Genomic DNA, 24,376 nt, shown 5'->3' on the forward strand with positions numbered 1-24,376 from the left:
AGAGATTAAGTTGCCCCTGGGTTAGCGAATCAGTGGGAGGCTGCCACAAGCACAGCGTGATTCACGTGAAGAAGAAAAATGTTATTTAAGAAGCTCTATATTCTGTGAGAATTCGCACCGCCAGCACCGATGGGATTTACGTCGATTTTCTCACTGGAACTGCACTTTGCCATTTTTTGGTAAGATTCTACCCACAGATATATGGAGTATAAAATTGGAATGGACAGTATTCTTTTAAAATAAAATAGGAAATGAACACTTTACTGTCCAACAAAATGGAGTAGAGAAATCAGGTGAACCTTTCTCTCTCGTTAGTACACATGCAACTACAAGACCAATTGAGATGCTCTTTATCTTTGGACAAGGTATTAAAATACTTGAGACATTTATTTTTGATTATTGATTATTTTGTTTATTGGATGCCCGTTTCCAAATAATTAAATAAACTGCTTTTTATAATACTGTTTGCAGATTGTTCAACTCCACAGTTGAAATCCAGGGGAGAGGTGTGAAAAAATCCTATTTTATTACGGATATATGTGAATAGGCCCCATATTACACAGTGGCCTCGCCATTGGAAACCATTTGTGAGGGCAATGAAGATAAAGTACTCTGGTCACATGGTTTCAGACAAGGACATTTAGTGAGGCACGATACGAGGTAGAAGGGAGAATTATTCAGACCAGTGAAAGAACTAAATCCTGTCAAAGAACCATCAGTAGGAAGAGACATTGGGATGACCTTGATCTCTCTGTTTGACGAACCAAGCCAGGATTTTGTTCCAGAACTTTGATTGGAGCAGAACAAGAGAAATCTACTACTTCAAGCAATAAACCACAGCAAATCCATTATCTTAAGCCTCCAGACTCCTTTCTTCTGTTCACCAAAAAAAACTATAGGCCTTCCATGTTTCATGACATTGTCCTGGGGAAGAAAAAGCAAGCATGAGAGAGACTTTTTGAACAATTTAGGCCTAAATGCATATTACCTTTGCTTTATATTCGCAATCTTTTCATGTGTGCAACTGTTTCTGTATGAGTGTGCAAATGTGTCTGGTTATGTGCGCATACAGGTGTTGAATAGTAAACATTTATCTTTTGCTGCAATTGTACAGGGCCTTGGTGAAGCCACACCTGGAGTATTGTGTGTAGTTTTCGTCTCCTTCTCTGAGGAAGAATGTTCTTGCTCTCGAGGGAGTGCAGCGAAGGTTTACCAGACTGATTCCAGGGATGGCAGGACTCTCATATGAGGAGAGACTGATTAGGTTGGGATTGGTCTCGCTGGAATTCAGAAGAATGAGGGGGGATCTCATAGAGACTTATAAAATTCTAACAGGACTAGACAGGGTAGATGCAGGGAAGATGTTATTAATGATGGGTGTGTCCAGAACCAGGGGTCACAGCCTGAGGATTCAGGGTAAACCATTTCGGACAGAAATAAGGAGACACTTTTTCACACAAAGAGTGGTGAGCCTGTGGAGTTCATTACCACAGGAAGTAGTTGATGCTAAAACTTTGAATATATTCAAGAGGCGGCTGGATATAGCACTTGGGGAGCATGGGATCAAAGGCTATGGGGAGAAAGCAGGATTAGGCTATTGAGTTGGATGATCAGCAATGATCGTGATAAATGGCGGAGCAGGCTCGAAGGGTCAAAAGGCCTCCTCCTGCTCCTATCTTCTATGTATCTATGTATCAATAAAACGGAGGAGAAAAATCTGTTATGTATCTGGTCCTGCCAGTTACAGCACTCAGGGGTCAAGGACACCTTTTTTCTTTTGAAACACATTGGTCTTCAATAAAGTCAAAATCTGGAAAAAGGGGGGTGGGGAACCATCCCTATCATCTCTCCCCAGTCCATAATAATTGATTATGCATTTGATTAAGTGAAAAACAAGTCAACCAAGCTCAGGTTTTCGAAAATTGTTGACATCTCCAAAATAGATAATTGTGAGCGCATGTACTGTGGGGTGGTTGGAAGAAAAAAGAAAGATTTTAAGATTATTTGATTAGGATGAATTTACATTGCAAGCTCAGGGGCCAAGGAATTCTAGGGGCAGGATTCTCCGGTGACACCTACCCGGCGACTGGAGAATTCCGCACGAGGTCAATGGATTTCTCCATTGTCCGTGTCCCGCCCATCACGGGTTCTTGCGGTGGGTGGGGTGGAAGAATCCAGCCATAGGTTTGCACTAAATGGGAAATCTGAAATCAGTGACAACCTGACTCTTTTTAAAAAAAAGCCTGGTGAGGTTTAGGACATTACCCTACAATATTGTCCTTCAATGAGTGTAAAATTCAGCTTGGTGTCAAACTTACTTTGAAACTTTTCCATAGATTCCATAGTAAACTTGTCCAGCCTTAATTTAACTGCTTAGAGTGGTGAAATTCTCCCCTCCCACGACTGCTAAAACTTTTAATATATAACTTGGGGAAGGAGGTTTTCCCTTGATTGTGTCTAAGGGCATGCTTAGTTCTTTCTTAAAGAAAACAGTGCAAGGGCCAAGGCAATGCAAACAGGAGTATATCTAATTGGAACCCAAACTGCAGCTGTGGGCCCGTGAAGAAAAACAAGAACAAAGTCCCAGCCTTATTTTGGGCACCATTACACGGTTCACTCGGCTGGATTTTCATACCTCCCTCCGGTGTGTTTCTATGACAGCGGGAGATGGCCCACCATTGGCCAGCGACGGGATAATCTGGTCCCGCCACTGTCAATGGCGGTGGGGGGGTGTCGGCGACGGGACTGGAAGATCCCACCGGTGTGAATGGCCACAAGATCTCGTCCAGTGTCTCTCCTTTGGTTTATTAACATTTGCATACCCATTCTTTATGCCTCAATCCAGATTATGATTATTAGTGAAAGCAATGGCAATCATAGAATCATAGAAATTTACAGTACAAGAGACTATCCAACCCATCAACTCTGCGCAATTTAACAGGAAGGCATCCAGCCCCATCCCACTTTTCCAGCTTTCTCCACAGCCTTGTTAGTTACAGCTCTTGAAGTGCATGTCTAAGTACTTTTTAAATGTCATGACACTATTGGCCTCTACCACCAAAGGGCAGCACGGTAGCATGGTGGTTAGCACAATTGCTTCACAGCTCCAGGGTCCCAGGTGCGATTCCCGGCTTGGGTCACTCTGTTTTCCCCGTGTGTGCGTGGGTTTCCTCCGGGTGCTCCGGTTTCCTCCCGCAGTCCAAAGATGTGCAGGTTAGGTGGATTGGCCATGATAAATTGCCCTTAGTGTTGGATGGGGTTACTGGGTTATGGGGATAGGGTGGAGGTGTGGGCTTGGGTAGTGTGCTCTTTCAAAGAGCCGGTGCAGACTCGATGGGCCGAATGGCCTCCTTCTGCACTGTAAATTCTATGATTTGTACCATTTCAAGTAATGGTTTCCAATCCCCACCACCCTCTGGGTGAAAAGAATTCCCCTACAATCCCCTCTGAATCTCCTATCTCTTGGCATATGTCTATTCCCTCATGGTTATGGATGCCTCAATGACAGAGACTATGGCCTTCCCATCCTCTATTTAGACCCCTCATAGTTTTGTACATTTCAATTCTGTCTCTCCTCAGCCTCCTCTGTTGCAATAAAAATCAAATCATCAATTGAATCTTTAATATTGTCCAGTCCAAGTAATTTTTTTTAATACATTCATGGCATGTGAGCATTCCTGGCAAAGATTTGTTGCCAATCTCTAATTACCCTTTTAATAATAATAATCTTTATTAGTGTCACAAGTAGGCTTACATTAAGACTGCAATGAAGTTACTGTGAAAATTGGAGGTGGTGGTGAGACACCTTCTCGCACTGTTGTAATTCATATGCTATAGATGCACCTAGACTACTGTTCGGAAGAGAGTTCCAGGACTTAGATCGAGCAACAGTGAAGTATAATACATTTCCAAGTCAGGATAGTGTGTGAGTTGGAGGGGAACTTGCAGTTGGTTGTGTTCCCATGCATTTATTGCCCTTATACTTCTGGTTGGTAGAGGTCATGGTAAGTCTACTCCGTACCTTATTGAGTGCAAACACATATTTCTTATTTTGTGGCGACTAGAAGAGTACATCGTATTCCAGCTATGGCCTAATTGGTGTTTTATGCAGTTCAAGAATACCTATCTAGCCACTTTCAGACATCTGTGGACAATCAATTTTTGCATCAACTGCAAACTTCTTAAATATATCCCCTACATTTAAGGACAAATCATTGATACATGTCATAAAAACAAGGACCTAGTGAAGCCCCAAAGGTAATAGCCTTCCATTCACAAAAACACCCACCAACTATTACCCTCTGCTTCTACCTCTGAGCCACCTCTGGACTCAACTCGCCACTTTACCTTGGATTCCATTCGCTTTTACTTTTGTGACCAGTCTACCATTGCTAAAACTCCAGATAATTATCAAAAACCTCAAATGCATTGACCTTCTCAAAACAGGTCCATGCTGATTATCTTTGATCAATCCATGCCTTTCTAAAAATGTCTCAGAATGTTTTCCAATACATTTCCCACCATTGAGGTTTTGCTGACTGGTCTGTAATCAATCGGTCTAGCCTCTTCTTCCATTTAAAAAAATCTGGAGCAAGACCTCCTGTTGTCTTCTTTCCTCCTGAAGCCAAAGACACTGAGGCCAATAGTAGGACCCTTATTGCTTTTCTGGCATAGATCAGCTTAACGCCATTTTTAAAATCATTTATATCTCATGACACTGAACATGTAGTTGCTAAGTTTATCCCATATCAGCATAAAGTGCTGACTATTTGGCAATAACTAATGTTAATGCATGCGAGAGAGTCTCAAGAAGATTGGATCAACATTTCAGGCTTATCTGATATTTGTAGGTTGTGCTTTTGTCAACAAACTGAATTTAGATCAAAGAAATTCAGTTCACTTAAACCGATGTTCATGCCTACTACTGTTGTAAATGGAGTAACTTCCTTTAAAAGTGAAAGTAAATACCAAAATCTGTTCTTTGCTATGGCATTTACTTTTGTCACCTTTTAAGAAGTGCATTGGTACTTGTCCTGAAACTAAGAGTACAAGATTGGAAACACAACACAAAAATGGGCCATTTGTTTCAACTAATACATGCCGGTATTTACTCCCCACATGACCAAATATCCCTAATCACATTTACGCATCCTCATTCCACACTGCTTCCTTGCAACTGTCCATTCAAATTTTGAGTGGAGACATTGCGCGCGATTCATTGGCCTCATTGCGCTCGCGAGAGTGCGACAAGGCCAATGAATAGTGGGAGAGCCCAAACACGAGACCATGCCGGCCCGCTCCTGTCGGCCAAATCGGGATCAGGCCATAGCGTGGCGAAAAACCAATTATCACCACTTAAGCCTTATTTCCATACAATTAACACGAGCCACCCCATATCTAACGGTCTCACGTGATCCAGCAGCCTCCCAGCAAGTGGCCACTTTAGAGTCGATTAGAAAAACCCGAACCTGGCAGATGGGCTGTTGCAGGGAGCTGAGGAGGTGAGTGGCCATCTTCACTCATGAGCAATGAGCCCAGAGGCACTGGGCTTTTTGCCCTGCACTCTGAAGAGGGGTAGGGGGGAAACTGGGTGTTGGGGGTGGTGGGGGTGGGCCGCCGTGGGGGGCTGGTGGTATTGGGACCGGGCAGACTCTGCTGGGGAGGTGGAAAGGGTGCTGCTTGGGGGAGGGGGTGCGGGTATGGTCCTCCATACAAATCCCTGGACTTTGCTTTCCCATTCTGGGGGCAACCCTCGTCCCTGTTTGTTTGCCCACCGACCACCCTTAACTCACACTGACTATGGAGGCCTGTGGCCATGGGGCTGAAGGCTGTTGTTAATAGGGAATTGGCAATCATGGTTAAATGAGCACTTCTCACTACACAAGTGGAACCCCATGGGTGAGCGGGTCATGGAGCATGTGGGAGTCATTACCTAGCATCCCAATCACCCCTTGAAGTCTGGACACTGTAATCAGTCTTGCAATGCTTTTAGAAGTACCTTGGGCTGGATTCTCCGTGCGTGACGCCGAAATCGCAAAACGCAATCGGCCGGAGAATTGGCTCCGACGTCGAAATTGGGCTTGGCATTTTCCAGACCCCCCAACTTGACGAAATTGCAACACCCACCGCTCGGCCTGGAAGTACAGTACGCATCTCATTATCTGCCCTGACGACCAATGTTCCAGGGCCCCAGCGATTCTGCGCCTCAGATGGACCGATTCCCGCCGGCGTGTTTGTAACATCCTTAAAAAAATCGTGAAGCTGGCATGCTGGTTGAGGCAGCTGCAAAAGGAGGTAGGAGGTGGCGTGGGGGCACTGCGGGCTCTCGTATCGGACACCGGCAGCAGTTTCTGCGGGGGGGGGGCACCTGCTGCGCCGGGGGCGGGGCAGGGCAGTGGGGGTGAAAAGCAGAGCAGCCAGGGAGCCCCCGAAAGTACAGGGGCAGTGCCCACGCCATTACGGTGGCCATTTTGCTGGCCACCCAACCCGGCCCCTGGGTGGACGCAGAGAGAATGGCCATATGAGTTGGTGTTGGTTTGCCCCCGATCCCCGGCCACCCCACTCAATAGGCCACATCCACCGGGGGACCACCCAGGGCCACACCAATGGCAGCCCCCAGTGAGGACAGTGCCATCAAATCGTGGCCCTGGCAGCAGGGACAGGCTGGGCTGCGGTGGTGGGGGACATGTATGGCTGGGGCGTGCGGTGATAACCGGGGCTACCATGTAACTTATGGTACCTGGTTGTTCACGGGTGTATGAGCCATGCTGACATATTTTCCCCTCACCCCTGCAGATAATTATGTTCAGTCATCAACCAGCGATGTTGGCCGCCGTGGCGGCAACCACTGCCCTGTGACAGCGGGGGCGACTCAGAGAGGTGGCGGAGGCTGTAGCAGAGGAGCGGCTGCAGAGGGGCAGGTGGCAGCCGCTCAGGCTGGAGAGCCAGCCACCCAACAGGACGAGTGGGAGGAGGAGGAGGTGGTGCCAAGGAGTCGCCGGACGAAGCCATGCGTATACCGCGACCGCATGTCCTTTGAGGAACTCCCGGACCGGGCATGCAGGAGGAGACTGCAGTTGAGCAGAAAGGCAGTGAGACACATCTATCACATGATGGCACACCTGGCACCGCATGGCAATGGGGGAGGACACCCACTCCTAGCACTCAACTTCTACGCGATGGGGTCTTTCCAGTCGCCGATTAGGGACCTGCCAGCATCTCCCAGATATTGGCGCACAGGTGCATTTGCGCCGTCACAGACCACAGACGCCCTGTATGCCCTTGCGGACCGGTACATCCAGCACCCAGTGGACCACGCCACCAGGATGCCCGGGCAGCGGGGTTCGTTGCTGTCACCGGGATAACACCATCCGGAAGAGGTATCACTCAATGAACGTTCACATGGTTGATGGGTGACAGGAGTCACCCATTTCAGTTGTGGCTGATGACGCCTATACGGAGGCAACAGACCGACGCGGAGCACCGCTACAATGATGCCCATTGTCCGACCAGGGGTGTGGTCGAGCGGTGCTTCGGGGTCCTGGAGATACTTTCAGGTGCCTGGACCGCTCTGGAGGGGCCCTCCAGTACGAGGCCCGGAAGGTCGGCCGCAACGTGGTGGTCTGCTGCGCCCTCCACAATACAGCCCAGCAGAGGGGCGCTGTGCTGGAGGAGGATGAGGAGCAAGGGCAGGCCTCGTCGGACGAGGAGGATGAACGGGACATGGGGGCTGGACAGGCATGGGAGGCCGCACAACGGAACCGCCAGGGCCAGCAAGCACGGAACACATTAATCGACACACGTTTCACCAACTAGGGGGGAGGGGGGTTGCTGAGCAGGGGCACTACAGTACCGCACCCCTTCACCACCAAACAGCCTCACCGCCACACCACCGACCACCCTCACCTCCCACACCACCGACCACCCTCACCTCCCACACCATCAAACAACCGGCATGAACATCCCCCTCCGTTATATGTACCTGCGGCACTACGAGCCAGGGCACTGGGTTGGCAGTGACAGCGGGTCTGGTCCATGGGATGGAGGATGATGACAGCCCGCTCTGCGATGAGCTCCGTCCTCCACATCGTTAGACAATGTCTGACTCATGCCCACAGTAGCACATTCCAGCTGGGTGAGCCCTGTATGAAGGCTGGCCAGTTCATCACCTGGCTGTGTCGAATCGCTGGGGACGGAGTGATGGGAACATCCTGGGGGGGGGCCTGCATGGTCCACCCACTGGTCCTCACTCGCTCACCACCCCCACTCCCAGTGGACATCACTGACAGCCCCAGCCCACATCCATCAGACAGATCACAGAGGTTGGTTTCAACGGTGTTAACAAGTGTTTAATATGAAGAGGTATAATGAGTCTGTGCCCTAGCCCCTATAATTCAACTGTGCCCTGCACCCGTACCAACTTAACTGGTGTCTAACTTTCTGGCCTTAAGGCCCCACTGCTATGCCTTTGTGGTTCCCCAGACGGGACAGTAGTACTGGAGGCGGCTTGCTGCGACTCCTGCCCTCCCTGCACCCATCTCCTGGGGCGGCACAGCCTGGATGGGCCTGGCTGCTTCTCGGACGTCCCGCGTGGTGCCACCCTATTCTGCCCGCTGCCCACCAGATGCACCAGGGACAGGAGGGGAAGGTGCTGCGGTGTTCTGGGAACTCCCCAGCAGGAGTCAGCGACACGGGGCCCAGCACCTCCTCCTCCCTCGTATTGCCCAATGGTCCCTGGGCTTCATCATGGGACGGGAGACATCCCCCGAGGCCCCCCCCCCCCCCACCCCACCACTTAGCGCTGCTTGTCCTGGATGCCCGCTCTGGTTTCGACAAGGGTCTGAACGTTCGTGGCCATGGAGCACAGGGAGTGGGCCAGCTCCCTCTGTGTCTGTGCGACGCAGGCCAGCACCTGGGCAATGCCGCCGATGCTCTCAGCAATGGCCTGCTGTGACTCGGTCACACTGCGGAGCGCCAGGTGGCTCTGGCACATGGCTGCCTGTGAGAGGGCAGCCCTATCCTGGGCCTCGGCCCTGCCTGCACAGAATGCCCCAGGCCTTACACACGCTGACCCATGTCCGACATAGTCACCCCCGTTGCCTCCACCCCGGACACCACCCATGCGGTTTCAGCCTGGGTGGCACACATGACCGGCACCACTCCCTGCTCCTGCACACGGATGGACTGCTCCACCTGCGTCTGCAGGTTCTGGAAGCCGGCCGTCATCTCCTCCTCTTGGCCCTGGGTCTTTGCTTGCACCTGCACTATGGGAGGGACTAGATCTTCCAGGAGTCCGGGACCTATCTGGCCGGCAGCTAGTTCCTGGGGCTGGAGTGCCTTCCAACTGTCTGACCCTTCGGCTGCTCCTACCTCCACCTGATGTACCGGACCGACTGTGTGGTGCGCACCACATTGTGTCCCAGGAGCCTCTTCACTAATTTGCCCAACCTAGGTGATAGCCTCTGAGATGGTGGACAGTGTTGGAGATAGCAGTGACAGAAAATCTGTGTCCTCCTCTGACCCGAACTCCGTGGTGTCCTGGGTCTTGGGCACAGGGCTGGTGTTCCGGATGCTCTTCCCGTCGGTGCTCGGCTGTCTGGGAGGGCACCGGCTCAGGCACTGGCTGTGGGCAGGAGAACCGACGGGCCAGGACCATCTCCGGCTGATCCTGGAATACACCTCGGCATGTATGGTTAGACAGTGGGATAGGTAGTGAGGGCTGGGATGAGGGGGGTTGGAGTGTGGGGTGAGGGAGGATGGAGTGTGGGGTGAGGGAGGATGCAGTGTGAGGTGAAGGGGGTTGGAGTGTGGGCTGAGGGGATTGGGGTGTGGGGTGAGAGGGGATTGGGGTGTGGGGTGAGAGGGGTTGGGGTGTGGGGTGATGGGGTACAGGTGTTGGGGTATGGGATGAGGAGGGCGAGGGTGTGGGGTGAGGGAGGTTGGGGTGAGGGGAGTTAGGGTGCGGGGTGAGGGTGCTATGGGTGAGGGGTTGGGGTATGGTATGAGGAGTGTTGGGGTGTGGGGTGAGGGGGCTAAGGGTGAGGGATTGGGGTGTGGGGTGATGGGGGTTGTGGTGTGGGGTGAGGGGGGTTGTGGTGTGGGGTGCAGGTGTTGGGGTATGGGATGAGGAGGGTTGAGGTGTGGGGTGAGGGGGCTATGGATGAGGAGTTGGGGTGTGGGGTGAGGGGGCTATGGATGAGGAGTTGGGGTGTGGGGTGAGGGGGCTATGGAAGAGGAGTTGGGGTGTGGGGTGAAGGGGGTTGTGGTGTGGGGTGAGGGGGGTTGTGGTGTGGGGTGAGGGGGTGTGGGGTGCAGGTGTTGGGGTATGGGATGAGGAGGGTTGGGGTGTGGGGTGAGGGGGCTATGGGTGAGGGGTTGGGGTGTGGGGTGAAGGGGGTTGTGGTGTGGGGTGAGGGGGGTTGTGGTGTGGGGACCCGCAACCAGGCAGGGGGTCTCACTTTGTGGCGCGCCACCGACCTCCACGCCGGCGACCTCCCACTACTCCAGCCCGCCGACAATGTCCCGTGTTGTCTGCTCGGGCACGGTGGGGGGATGCAGGTCTGAATGGTCCCCCTCCGGTCTTCTCCCGCTCCCGGCGGTTATGGGTGGCCTTGTCCTGGGGCAGGGGGGGCGGGGGGTAGGGTGAAAACACGAACAGCAACAGTGCATGCAGCCCAGGGGTTGGGTGTCTAATGGCATCGGTTGCAGCTGGCATAGGTGCAGCCATATGGGTCAGGGAAAGGGTCCGTCCGACCCCTTCGAGGTCACATGTGTGTGTGGGGGTAGGGGGAGTTGTGTCAGGGGCACAACGCTGGGTACTCACCCTGGCCGCCCTGTGGAGGTCATGCGGTTTCTTCCTGCACTGGCCTCCAGTCCGAGCCACCTCCCCGATGGCGCTGACGGCGGCTCCCACCTCCGCCCAGGCACGGCGCATGATGGCACCTGATGACCTCATCCCAGGCCGGGATACAGCACCAGCCTCCTCTCCTCTATGGAGTCAAGGAGGGTCTCCAATTCGGCATCCCAGAAGTGTGCCTCTGCCCTCCTTGCGGCCATGTTGGCTGCGACGCTTGTGCGTGGGAAGGGGAAGAATGATTTATTTGCAGCCGTGGCGTCGCGTCAATCACGGGACCAGTGAATCGGCCGCCGTTCTGTTAACACAGTGTGGAGTTCCACGATTCGCCCATGCTAGCCCCTTGGGAGCGGTTGAATCGCTGCAGCTGTGTACAGTCTCCAGAATGGAGAATTCAGCCCCTTGTATGGAAACACAGGGAGGGGTCCCATTGTCATATGGAGAAACACCCTGCAGTCCTGCCTGTCTGTGGTTAACGGTACACTCTCAGCCATCTTTGGGGTTTGTGTCCATTTTAAAATATAACATTTTCTTTAAAGCCCAATATTTCTGTGTAAAATTTCATGGTTTATTTTACCATCATCATAGACAAATGTCTCAAGTTGCTGTGGGGAAGAGGGCAGAGCAAGACATTTTTTGAGATCAGGTTACAAACTTTCCTACAAATCAATGAATATCACAGACAGACAGCAGGGGTTCTATGTGGTCTGAACAGTGAAAAGGCTGTTTTGCTTTGCAAGCTACCACAGCCAGATGCATTAGGGAGAGGGTGTCTAGTGAAAAAGATGCATCCTGCGGCCATCTAAGCATTCTAGAAGATTCACCCTGGCATGGTCAGAGGGGAGAAGGTTAATCAGAACAGGCTGGTGTTGTATTCAAACAACTCTCTGAAAATTGAGGATCCAATTGAATACAAGAATCCATTGGAAGCTGGGAGTAACTGGGCTGTGTGATATGTTCTGTAAATCCATGGAGATTGTAATGGGTGGTAAATATATAAGGGGAATGTCACTTTTTGTATCCAATGTATAAGCTACCTGCAAAAATAAAATAGTGTTTAATCATGAGTGTCTTTTTTAGCCATTTGTTACAGTCACTGCCTGTGACTGGGAAAGCGCATGGAGGAATCATGCTCCATTGTGATACTGGACATCACACAGAGCATGAAGTGTATCTTTGCAAGGAAGTGGTGAGTGTAATGATATGTAGAATATCATTTGTGTATATAATATAATAACCAAACTGTATATAAACATTCGCGCCTGCATGCATAGATTGTAATTCTAGCATCCGACCACAGGTGGCATGGTGACAGGAGAAGGTCAATAGAAGATACCCACATGTGAGACAGGACATAGTCTCCTGGACAGCACAGAGACAGAAGCTGGACAGCAAGCACAGACTGCAGTCACAGATCGAGCAACTCCCGAGTCAACAATAATTAACTCTAGCTTTCTTCCTCCGGAGCAGTGCTCCGAAAGCTAGTGTTTGAAACAAACCTTTTGGACTTTAACCTGGTGTTGATAGACTTCTTACTGTGCTCACCCCAGTCCAATGCCGGCATCTCCATATAACAGTAATTAATAATAATTAATCATAGTTGTTTGTATTTAGCTATTGTAACCAACTGTACTCTTAGTAAAACTCATAGAAACTCTTTCGTGTTTTAGTTAATTAATAAACAGTTTTCATTAACAAAGCCATAGGTTCTCTGATTACTTCAACTACAAAGGCCTTGGCATCGTGTACACAGAGAACATTACAGTGAGTACCTTTCTGGCAGCAGGAGCGTTTTCTGGCCACTATTTCAGCTTCCATTGCAATATAGGTCGCAACCGCCCAATATATTAGAGCTGCAGTGGACGCTGAGGCAGAAGTCTTGAGATCCGGGGCTACTGCTATCCAGTCTAAGCCTGTTGCCACCTCAGCAAAGGCAGCTGCCATTGGGGATGTGGACCTCAGTGATTGACAGGGCATGTCGTGTCTTGCCGCCATCCAGAAATCTTTGCTCTAGCGAATTATTCGGATTATTGAGCTGTGGATCATGGAAGTGACAGTGACATTGTGGAGCACAAACCTGCTGTTCACTCTCAGGATGACATTTGGACATATCTATGAAACCCTATTGCCTATCTGCTGAATCCTATTTCTTATGTGCAAATACAGTTTCCTTTCAAATGATGCAGTAGTTTCTGCCTTAAGAGTTTTGAAAGGTAGAAATAACAGCAAACATCTCTGTCTGTAAACTTCCCCCTTTGAAGTTCCCATGGTATTTCTCAGTCTGCACATCAATCTTATTGACTTGTCAACCAGCAGAAACAATCTATTATTATTAATCCTCATAATTTTGAAAACTTTGATTGATCCTCCCTCCCTTAAATTTCTCTGTTTTCAGTTAAAACAGCTCTATTTTTTTCCAATCTTCGTTCATTTCTATAAACTTTAATTTCCCTTATTATTCTCGTGGCTCTTTACTGTAATTTCTTCCATGGCTCTAATATTTTTCCTGAAGTGTGGCCACATGCAGCAGTCCAACTTCGATCGACCAATTATTTGTACAATTCAACTTAATTATTTTTCTTTAATATTCAGTGTTTCCATGTCTCAAATCGGGAATTCCACTTGCGATTTTATCAAGGCAGATTTTCAACTTGCTGTTCAGACTGGCAATGTGGATCATTATTTGTTATCGAAACAGTCCTACTTTCACTTCAATTGTTTTTTTATAATTGGCCTGCAATTTATTCTGCCCGTTCATTGCCCAAAGATGAAGATAAAAAATTACCTGGATAGTCGTTCCTGCTTGCCCTCTATAAGCAACCCTCCATCCAACTATAAACTATATTTAACTTGGTGAACAGGAATGATGCACATTAGTAACTGAGTGTGATAAACAAGTGTCTCGAAGTTGGAAGGGATGTGTCAAATCTGAAATGTGGTGAAGTGCTATTAACATCAAAATGTTGCTAAAATTATCATTGACTGTGTAACTGATGCATCACACGGGTTGGTTGCTTGAGATAGAGAAGTTGGTGGAGATGAGCTGATGAGTCATTATCATTTAAGGGCTGGAGAAGAAGGAACTTCCTATGCCAGGTGATCAAAACTTGATGAGGCTGTCAATAACCGAGTGCAGGCAAGACCAATGAGAGGGCTGACCGACGTTGATTGATGTTACGTATCCGTGGCATCTGTCAACAGACAACTGGCCAATCACTGAGTCTCGAGGAAGTAGAATTAACCTATCCAAAGCCGATCACGGAGGCAGCATGCACAGAGCTGGGTATTAGAAATTCCTGCTCCAGGGTAATAATTAGCCAGTTCAGGATGAAGTAGTCTGATCAACTCTTTGGAGACTGGAAGGAGAGAGCGGATCATTCGCTCCCTTCTAACACTCCGAGAAACCCAAGCAGCCTTGCCCACGTAGACATGTAAGAATAATTCTTGTTGAGTTTAAGATTTAGTAATGCTGAATAAATATGCTGGGCGGGATTCTCTGTCCCACCAGCCCCGTTTCCCGCCGCAGCGCACCCCAGCCGCCAGCGGGATTTTCCATTGCCACAGCCGGGCAGTGGGAAACCCGTGGACGCAGTGCCGGTGAAGCGGATGATCCCACCGACGGAGAATCCTGCAGGCTCTGTGCACCATTAATTTGGTAGTCATGAATTGTTGATACCTAGAGTCAACTCAGAACCAGAAGTAGGGAGTTAGCCCACAACACCGACCTTTAAAGACTTTAGTGCTCTGAAATTCTTGAGGGAGGGAAATACTAAGTTATATTTTGGGAAGGTAGAATTTGCTTCTGCCAGGTAAAACACTTGCTCCCCATTACCAACATTTCCGGAGAGATTGTCTCTTATGGCCATTACCTTCTTTCATAGCACAATTCAAAGATGTGACGCAATAATACTTTCAGGGCATGTGGACATCACTGGCAAGACGAATATTTATTAACTTTGAGAAGTTGGGGATTTGTTTTTCCGTCATTCTTCATTAAGACTCCTGCCAATTCTGCTTTACTGGTGACCAAGAAGGACATGTTAAATGCTATCAGGACATTGACAAGTTCATGAAATTAATTATTGAGGAACCACTATGATACTCCTGGAACCCTGGTACATTGGCAATGAAATGGGTTGCAACGGATTTAAAGGGGTATGTGGAATTATTTTTATTGGAAACTCCACAGGGAATAATATAATCCCACCCTTTTATGTTTTCAATCTATAAAAAACCCTCAGCTACTAAACCTGCATGGCTCTCAGATAGCGCAATGAGCACATTATTTCCTTTATGGTAATGACTTTGACCTTGTAATTTGTAACAAGGTCAACTTCAGGGTAAACTGGTGGATGGGAGACAATATGGGCAGCAAGGCAGCAAGAATTTCAAGGCTGAGGTATTCATGCCCCTAGATGTCTCTTTTCCTCTCTGTTTAGAGAACCCGCTGTTTCGGTTATTCAACCTTTCACTCTTTACCTTTCTCCATAAATAAACTGCTTGACATTTTTTCTATTAATGACTCCTTTCTCCGACGAGTGACTTCTAATATAATTAGATATATTTCTTCCTAGTTTCCACAACTAATAATAACGTCACTGAGAATTTCAGACTGAACTTCATCCTTGTTTTGATAGTATTGTAAGAAGTCTTACAACACCAGGTTAAAGTCCAACAGGTTTGTTTCGATGTCACTAGCTTTCGGAGCGCTGCTCCTTCCTCACCTGAGCCGGCATCTCCACATCATTGATAGTATTGATCACACTTACATAAACTCTAGATGAATGTTGAAACCTTTTTAATTTAGTGAATGTATGTTGCACTAAATCACAACCTTGTACCAAACTCAACATGACCATAATTATAATAAGTACCAAACCCGTGTCTTCATTTCACTCATATTTTCAATGAAATCAAGCAAGGGCTGCATGGTAGCACAATGGTTAGCACTGTTGCTTCACCGCGGCAGGGACCCGGGTTTGATTCCCGGCTTGGGTCACTGTCTGTGCGGAGTCTGCACGATCTCTCCGTGTTTGCGTGGGTTTCCTCCGGGTGCTCCAGTTTCATCCCACAAATCCTGAAAGACGTGCTTATTCGATGATTTGGACATTCCGAATTCTCCCTCTGTGTACCCGATCAGGCACCAGAGTGTGGAACTTCATTGCGGTGTTAATGTAAGCCTATTTGTGACACTAATAAAGATTATTATTATTATTATGTTTATATTTTGGAGTCATGCAGGTTTAGTGGCTGGGTGTTTATCATAGATTGAAAAGATAAAGTTTGGGATAATACCTTTCATGGTAGAGTTTCCATATTCCACAAACCCCTTTAAATCTGTCCAACCGTTGATCTTTGCCGATGCATCAGGGTTCCCAGCCGGATTTCCAATGCTAAGGAGAATTCCTACAATGTAAACAGCAAAATATAAATTTTCTTTCCAAGAGAGTTCCTCAAAGGCTATTGCTGTTGAGTACTAAGGTCTACCATCATCTTCTTCATGGCAGCCTCAGGGAGCTTTATCAAGTGTGGTGGATGGGAAGAAAATGGCCCAGGAGAACATGCATAAAGTGAAGCAGGCAAGGCCAAGGGAAGCTGGAGGTTCATATCAACTGGATAATGAGGCAGTGAAAAGCCTCTCTTCCTACCCTTTCTTTAATTTTCTAGCAGCATCCTCTCTGATTTCAGTCTGAATTATGAAAAATATTTCAAATAAATGTACGTCTTAGAGTTGTTCAGTTATATAGAATATCAGGAGAAACATGCATCATGTCTGGCCAGGAAACCAAATATTATAGTTTAAAATAATATCCAGTAGTGTTTATATAAAGCCTCTTGCTTATCTGCAGAGATTTCAGGGAGCTCATCAAAGTTAACTTTATTTCAAACTCTCACAATGTTACAGAATTTGTTTCTCAGTTTCGTAGAGTGTCAGCTCTCTCATACAGTTTTTCTGCCTTTGCTACAGACAGACAGATTGCTCAGTTTCTTAGGTCTGGTTTTAGCTGTTGAGGTATGTTACTGGATTAATAATGCAGAATTCTGAACTAATTATCTGGTGACATGAGTTCAATTCCCACCACATCTGCCAGGGAATTCATTTAATTAAATAAGTCTGGAATAAAAACTGCCAGATTGTTATAAAAGTATATCAGTTTCACTAACATCAGAGAAGTAAAGCTGCTGTCCTTACTCAAACTGGTCTATTTGTTATACCAAACCTACACCACTCTGGTGGACTCATAACTCTTCTCAGTTGTATTCAAGAAGATGGTTTCTATCAAGCTTTGATTGACAGTTCCTGGACCACTTCAAACAGAGTTAGATGTTGTCAGTTTCCAGCTGACCACTTCAAAATCACTCAAGCGCAAAGGGAGGTAATTGGAAAGTACTTAACTCTGTCTGATGTGGCCCATGAAAGCTCTGTCAATAAAAGCTTGATGTTTATAAACATTGCAGTTAGAACACTTCAGAGTTATTCAATCGTGAAGGGAAGTGAATGGAGCATTACTGAGGAAGTGTGTGGAAACTGTAATTCACAGCCTAGTTAAAATCAATATTAAAGAGAAATAAATGAATGGCTTGCATCTCAAAGATCTGAGGGGGTTTTGTCACAGCTGACTGTTTTTCTCTTTCCAGGAATTGACAGATGCTGCTTCCTGTGTCTGAGCCAGCAGGTGTATTGCCCAAGTGAGAGTTACAACAGTAATTGTTTTCCACTGCCGCTATCTGGACTGCTCCCTAGCTCCCAACCAGGGGGTTCTCTTCTGGGGGTTTCCTGACCGAGGTCTCTTTTCTGGGGGATAATCAACATAGTGGCAAGCCTGTCGATCCCTCCCTCTCTCCCTTCATCTGTCTGTCCCTACCCCTCTCTTGCTCCAAATCTGTCCCTCCCCCTCTCCCTCCGCCTATCTGTCCTGCCCCTTTTCCTCCTCCTGTCCCCCCTCTCCCCCTGCCTCTCTGTCCCTCACCCCCACCTTCCCAACCCCTGCAAAAAGAACTCTCTCAGATGAATCCATGCAGGTCATGAATACGACCATGAAGACTTTGGAATGACCTGGCATCTTAAATGGAATGACAGATATCTTCTGTGTGCCCTTATATTGTGTCAATAATCTTCACCAATCTGGACTATAGCAGAGTGCTAGGAGTAATGCTTCACAAGCCCAGGAAAGAGATGATTTCAGGTAGTTCGTCGAAGTTAACTTTACTTCAAACTCTCACCGTGTTACAGAATTGGTTTCTCAGTTTTGTAATGTGCCAGCTCTCTCATACGTTTTGGAGTATACAGCTGAAGGAATTGTGGAAGTGGGAACTCCACTCAGAATGCTGCCATGTTTTATCCATTGTCAGCCTCTCCTCTCAGCCAATACCAATATGCTGCCTTATTTTCCTGTAGCCATGTCTACCCCTGCCCAGGTTCAGATAGAACAGTCTTTGACAGAGCCTTGGGTTCCAAAATCCAAGAGCAGTTGAACAATTCGAGCAATGATTTGAGTAACCTGCTTCCATCTCTGCTGAGGCCAGAGAGATTGCACAGTGCCAAAGTAATAGGCAGACCAAAAGAAATAACGATAATTCATCAAGAATATGCAAATACACATTTGAGAAAATGTTACATTATTAAATTCACTTTTGTTTGCCACAATAAACACCCACCAGGGCCTTTTTCAGCACACAAGACTAACATTTGGTATCACTTCAGTCTGCGCTATTTTCCACAGTATGATGGAAAATCTCCTCCAACGTGATGGTTTACCTTGACATTTAAGGGAAGCAAAGCCGATACCATTAATAACCATGGCTGGGATGCAGCATTGGGCCTTGCTGCTAGCGGCCTACAATTTTGCTTTCCAACATTGGCCTGGCACGTAGATTACCAATGCAGATGCATTGAGTGGTCTCCCCCTGCCAAAGAGCTTCCCGCCACTGCCAATAGCCCAGGAGATCATTTTAGCTTTCTGCCTTCCAGACACCCTGCCAGTGTCGGCTGGACACATTTGGACCCCATATTATCCAAAGTGAAGAGAATGATAGAGACTGGGTGGCACAATGAGAAATCTGAGCAATTGGGACCCGATTTTACCAGGTTGAGTTGACATTGAGCATGATGTGATCCTATGGGGATCACAATTAGTCATTCCGCCTCCAGTCAGGGGACCCCTCTTACAGGAGCTGAATAGCACCTACCCCCACCCAGGACAGACAAAGATGAAGATGCTGCTTTGACAAAGGGTCATCTGGACTTGAAACATTAGCTTTTTTTTCTCCCTACAGATGATGCCAGACCTGCTGGGATTTTCCAGCATTTTCTCTTTGATTGAAGACACTGACATGCAGATACATCTGGTGATGGCCTCGTGTCACATGGTTTGGTCAAGAAAGCCATCCAGACCTTCAAGAATGTCATGCGGAAATAGTCAGACAAACCATTATGCCAGTGATTGGCCACATTTTTATTGTTGCATAATTTAACCCCCCACACCACCACAGGGGTCAGACCCGCTGAGCTGCTCATGGGCCGTCACCTGAGAACCCAGTTAGATCTTGTGTTTTCTTATTTTGTAGAGAGGGTGGGGGCACGTCAGGCCTCTCAGAGAAGTCAATGGGCTGCGCAGAGGGGCGACAGGTCTTTTCTGGTGGGGGACCCAGGTTTGGTTCGTAACTTTGCCTTGGTACTGCATTGACAACTCGATGGATTGTGGTCCAGTCAGAGCCTGTGTCATATGCGGCCAATGTAAACAGAAAGATTGTCAAAAAGCACGGTGACCACTAGAAGAGTCAGGGGGCAGCGACCCCCAATTTGGAGCCAACAATTTCTATCGGTATTATAGATACTCCTGTAAATGTTTCCGACGAAGGAGAGCCAAGGGCTCCTGAATCCACTCAAACAACTGCACCTGTGGAAGCCGGCGAGGCCAGTTCTCCTGTCATGAGGTGATGCCTCCTGAAGTGTCAACGGCTGCTGACAACTTGACGACCTCGAAGAATGCCGTGCCTGTAGGCAGTCTGCAGAGTTCCGAGACCACCTTCTAGGCGTTTTGATGTTTGCAAATTCTGTATCTAGTTTTTTGTTTGTACTAAAGGAGTTAAGGGGGGGGAAGGGATGTGGTAGCGGGGCCCCTTTAAGGGGGCAGGCTCAACAGACCACATGACCAGCTCGGGGCCAATTATGCGGGAGCACGCAAACCCCAGCCAATAAGGAGTTTGCACATGACCCTGGGAGCAGCACCCTGAATGGTATGGACCCTAGAGCTGAAGTGACCAGACATGTTGTATAGAGTTCTGTGCCTCTTACTTACCTGTCTTTGCCTTTCATCAATAAACCCCTTGTTACTACTGGAAGCCTCCAATGTATGTCTTGAGCCAATAGAGCTTTAAAGGCTGTCTTAAAGGAGGAACGCAATAAAGACAGATTATGGGAAGGGAATGCCAGCAATACCAATTAAGGGTGGACAATAATGGCTGACCCAGCCAACAATATCCACATCCAATGAACTCCAGTGTACATTTACAGACACTGCAATGCATTAATCGCTTGTGTGGAACACTATGGGTTCCTTTGTATGTACTTTTTAAATAATCTGCCTCACTCTTGATGGAATAAAATTAAGTTTTTTTTGCAATGGTTAGCATGCTCTTTACAACCCAATGTCAAATTCTATTTACAATGTACACAGACGTCATCAGGTTCTCACCGGTATGAGTGGAGACGATAGCCAGTCCCTTCCTGTGTGACAGTAGGATTGTGAATGATGTTGTCATGACTGTCATGACTCTGCATATGTAGAGTCAGGCTTGGTTTAGGACCAGGCATGTCTTCTATGCTCAAATACTCAGTGATCTTCAGCTGAACTATTGCTGGGTCAACCAGGGTTGCCACCGGCGATTCAATGTATTCCCTCAGACCCCAGCCATTAGTCAGCCAACAGATCCATTATTGTGATGCTCTGCCTCCCTGTGCCAATTGAAAAGCAAAAAGACCCATTACACAAATAGATGAGACTTGACTGTTAACCAAATCCTTTATTCCTCATTTTCAACATTCTTATATCGCCAATGAGAAATGTTCAAGGAAAATTACAAAAAAGAAACTTTTCTCATATTCCTTTAATTTTTCTCCAGGGTTGCACACAGTAATTCTTGGAGATTCTAGGCCAATCCCACTCACAACAAAATCATCCTACATGAACCCCTCTCCAACTCCTGGGTATGGTTACCACCATGTCTCTGTGCCTCACCCTCTGTATTCAAGTCCTCTTTCTCTGGGACTTCAGTCCTTTGATTCCCTCATCCTTCTTCCTCCAATGATAGGTGGCCTTCCTCATGCTTTCCCTCCACAAACATAATTCCTCTTTGCAGTGCCATGCTGTGCACCATGCGGTGTGGACAAACATGTGGAAGAGTCTGTCAGGCGTGTAAGGGCCACACCAAAGTGGTCAAAGCAGCGTAATCTCAACTTGAGCAAACAGCTGGCTTGCTCTACGAGGATCCTGGATGCAGAATGCCATTGATGCCGAATCTGTTTGAGGATCTCACAGATGCATTAGAAGCCACATCCTCAGTATGTAGCCCTTGATGCCTAGAATCCATCCATGTAGCTGAAGGGTGAGGTGGAAGAGCTAAGGTAGGTTTGACCCACTTATTATATTCCAGTTGCCTGGAAAACATGTGCAGATGAGAAGGAAGTTGTTTTTGTGGACGCACACCAGCTGAATATTGATGGAATGGTCATCCTTCCTGTTTATGTGGGCACTTTGATACCATCTTGGATACAATCAATTGTATCCTGGACTTTGGGGATGCAGGCTAGTGTGGCAGAACCTTCTGCATTTGCAAGGTCTCATCTGTCGAGAAGTTGATGAAGTCAGTGACCCTTGCAAAGAGGCCACATATGACAATGTGAATGCAGCGGTGAGCAGCCGACTGAGAGACGCCACCAGAATCAGCAGAGGAGCCGTGAAGTGTAACTGAGGAGAAGCTGAGAGGGACCATCATCTTCATATCTTCATTACCACTGGTAGGGTCTATCGATTGGTGGTTCCAGGTGATAAGTGGTTGCTACAGCAAGCACAGATGACTGTTATGATTTCCCTGGACTGTCTGTCTCCTACACTGGTGCCCAGACATGTCCTGGTAAAGTTGTAGCGGTTGACCCAATGTTTGATGAATGAGGGTCCTCCAACTTGGCATTGCCTCCTGAAGTATTAGCCTATTGCTGCCTGGGAACCCTTCATTGTGCGACGTGATGCTGCGGCTGTGTTGCCTTGATTGGCTGCAAGTGAGAGGGAGTTGCATCCATTTCTAGTGGCAGCTTTCCTTCCTTGGGTTAGAATTTCTGCAAGTCTAGCTGAATGGCCTGATTTCTCATTAGTGACAGATTTTTGTTCAACCCTTGAGTTGCCATGGTGGTCATCCTGCCTCTTTCCCCTTCCCTTGTGCAAATCCACCATCTTTTCTGGAGCTTTTCCACTCTTTTTACTGCAAAGTTATGATTTTTCCACCCTTCTGAATGGGCTTCTTGTGGCATTCAGGACTTGACTGTGCTCTGCTAGTTTAGGAGATCTTCAGAAACTCATCTGTCCTTTTTGGAAATCCTGAAAATTCAGTTTCAGTTCTTGACACAATGGCGACGCTGATGTCTTAATCGCGACATGTGGGGTTCCCAATCCCAACCCTTTCCCGCACTGCTGAAAATGGCTGGCACCAAAAATGTGAGCATAACACCCAGAGCCACATTCTCCTGATAAATTATTTCTCCTATCCGTCTCCATGCAGTTCCAAGTCGGGTAGCAAAATTCATCCCACAGTGGCATCCACACATATGCTAACAACACTAAACTTGAAGTCACCAGTACATCTCTCGGTGCCCCCGCTGTTACTGAACAATCAGTATGTTTGCCCAACAACTTTATTGGACAAGATATTCAATCTAAATATTGGAAGTCCAATCATCTTTGGTCCCTGCCGTGAACCCCACTTGCTCGCCACCGGCTCCATCCGTCACCCTGGCAGTGAACCGAGCCTGAACCAAACTGTTCACAACCTGGGCATGGTCCATAATCCAGAAATGAGTATGCAACTGCATAACCACACCATCACCAGAACCAGCTATTTCCACCAGTAACATCGTCTGGCTCTGCCCCTGCCTTACTGCATTTACCACTGAAACCCTCATCCATGCCTTTGTTTACTCTGGACTTCACAATTTCAATGCATCCCTGGCCAACCTTCTATCTTCCACTCTTAAATTTGAAGTCATCCAAAACCTTGTAGTCGATGTGCTAACAACATACATCAAATCCCATTTACCCATCATACTGTGTTCATTTACCTACATTGGTAAAACATTGTCTCAGTTATAAGTTGCTCACCCACGGTTACAAATCCTTTCATGGTCTTGCCTACTCCCTTTCTCTGTAACCTCCTCCAGCCCCGTTACTCTCCAAGCTATCTGCATTCTTACACATCCCAATCTTTGCTGCTTCACAATCGATGGCCACGGCTTCAGATGCCAAAATTGTAAATTCACTAATTCCCTTTCTCAACATTTTTGCCTCTCTACCTCTTTCCTCCGTTGAGATGTTTTTTAAACTTACCTCTTTGGCCCAGTTTTTGGCCATCTGCTGTCATATTTCCTTGCATGACCTGGTGTCAGACATTGCTTGATAATGCTCTGGTGAAACGCTTTGAAACAATTAACCAGGTTAAAAGAACAATATAAATAACGGTTGCTGTTGTTAAAGAATAGATTTCTCAGTAGATCTTCCAATATATAAAGTCAATTACTGTTTTCAGAGAACAATTAGCAAGGTAGTTTGCAACGATAGGCTAACTGAAAGGACAAAAGTACTAACACAATCTTTGACTGCTTACTTGGATAGAATATTGATTTCAACAACTGTTTGGTTCTGTAAGATTAAATTGACCATAAACTGTGTAGTACAGGCAAAGTCTGCTCTGTGCTTATCTATTGAGCAACACTTATGCCAGGCCTTTATCAGAGAGTATTCCCATGAGGAACGCTCCTAGCAGCTCGTGAAGGAGCTGTACTTAAAGAATGCTGCCCAATTATTATAGCATAGGCATATTTATCATTAAACCTAAAGCAAAATATTGTAGTGGATTAGACTGCACAAAAAGTCAGTAATTTTAGCTGAAAAGATCTAATATCTGCTTGCAAATCTCAATTTTCATAGTTGCACCACTCACACTTGACCCAGACTCAATATGGCAGGGCAGAATTTGATTTGCAGTTGGCACAAACTTAGAAATGTAATAGACACCAAGGAGGATAATGATACACATCAAGGATGACAAAAGACCGACTTGGAGGGAAAAATAAATTACAGAGCGATGAGGAAAGATCAAGGGAATGAGAATAATTGCACAGCTCTTTGAAAGAACCAACACAAGTTATGGTGGGTTGAATGGCCTCCTCCAGTGGCTATTATGACTACCATTGTCAAAAAGACCCATCTGGCGCCTAATGTCCTTTAGGGAAGGAAATCTGCCATCCTTAAC

The 24,376-nt window shown here is 47.3% G+C and overlaps 1 long non-coding RNA gene across 1 annotated transcript; it reads right to left on the minus strand.

The window, feature by feature from the left end:
• Positions 1-427: 427 nt before the first annotated feature.
• Positions 428-23,602, minus strand: LOC140391401 (uncharacterized). Its single transcript, XR_011935045.1, has 3 exons — positions 23,452-23,602; positions 16,148-16,258; positions 428-924 (listed from the first exon to the last, which is right to left on the minus strand). It is a non-coding gene; the product is annotated as an uncharacterized lncRNA (long non-coding RNA).
• Between the last annotated feature and the right edge of the window lie 774 nt (positions 23,603-24,376).

The sequence above is a fragment of the Scyliorhinus torazame genome, chromosome 15, assembly GCF_047496885.1.
Source record: "Scyliorhinus torazame isolate Kashiwa2021f chromosome 15, sScyTor2.1, whole genome shotgun sequence".
NCBI classification, from domain to species: Eukaryota; Metazoa; Chordata; class Chondrichthyes; order Carcharhiniformes; family Scyliorhinidae; genus Scyliorhinus; species Scyliorhinus torazame.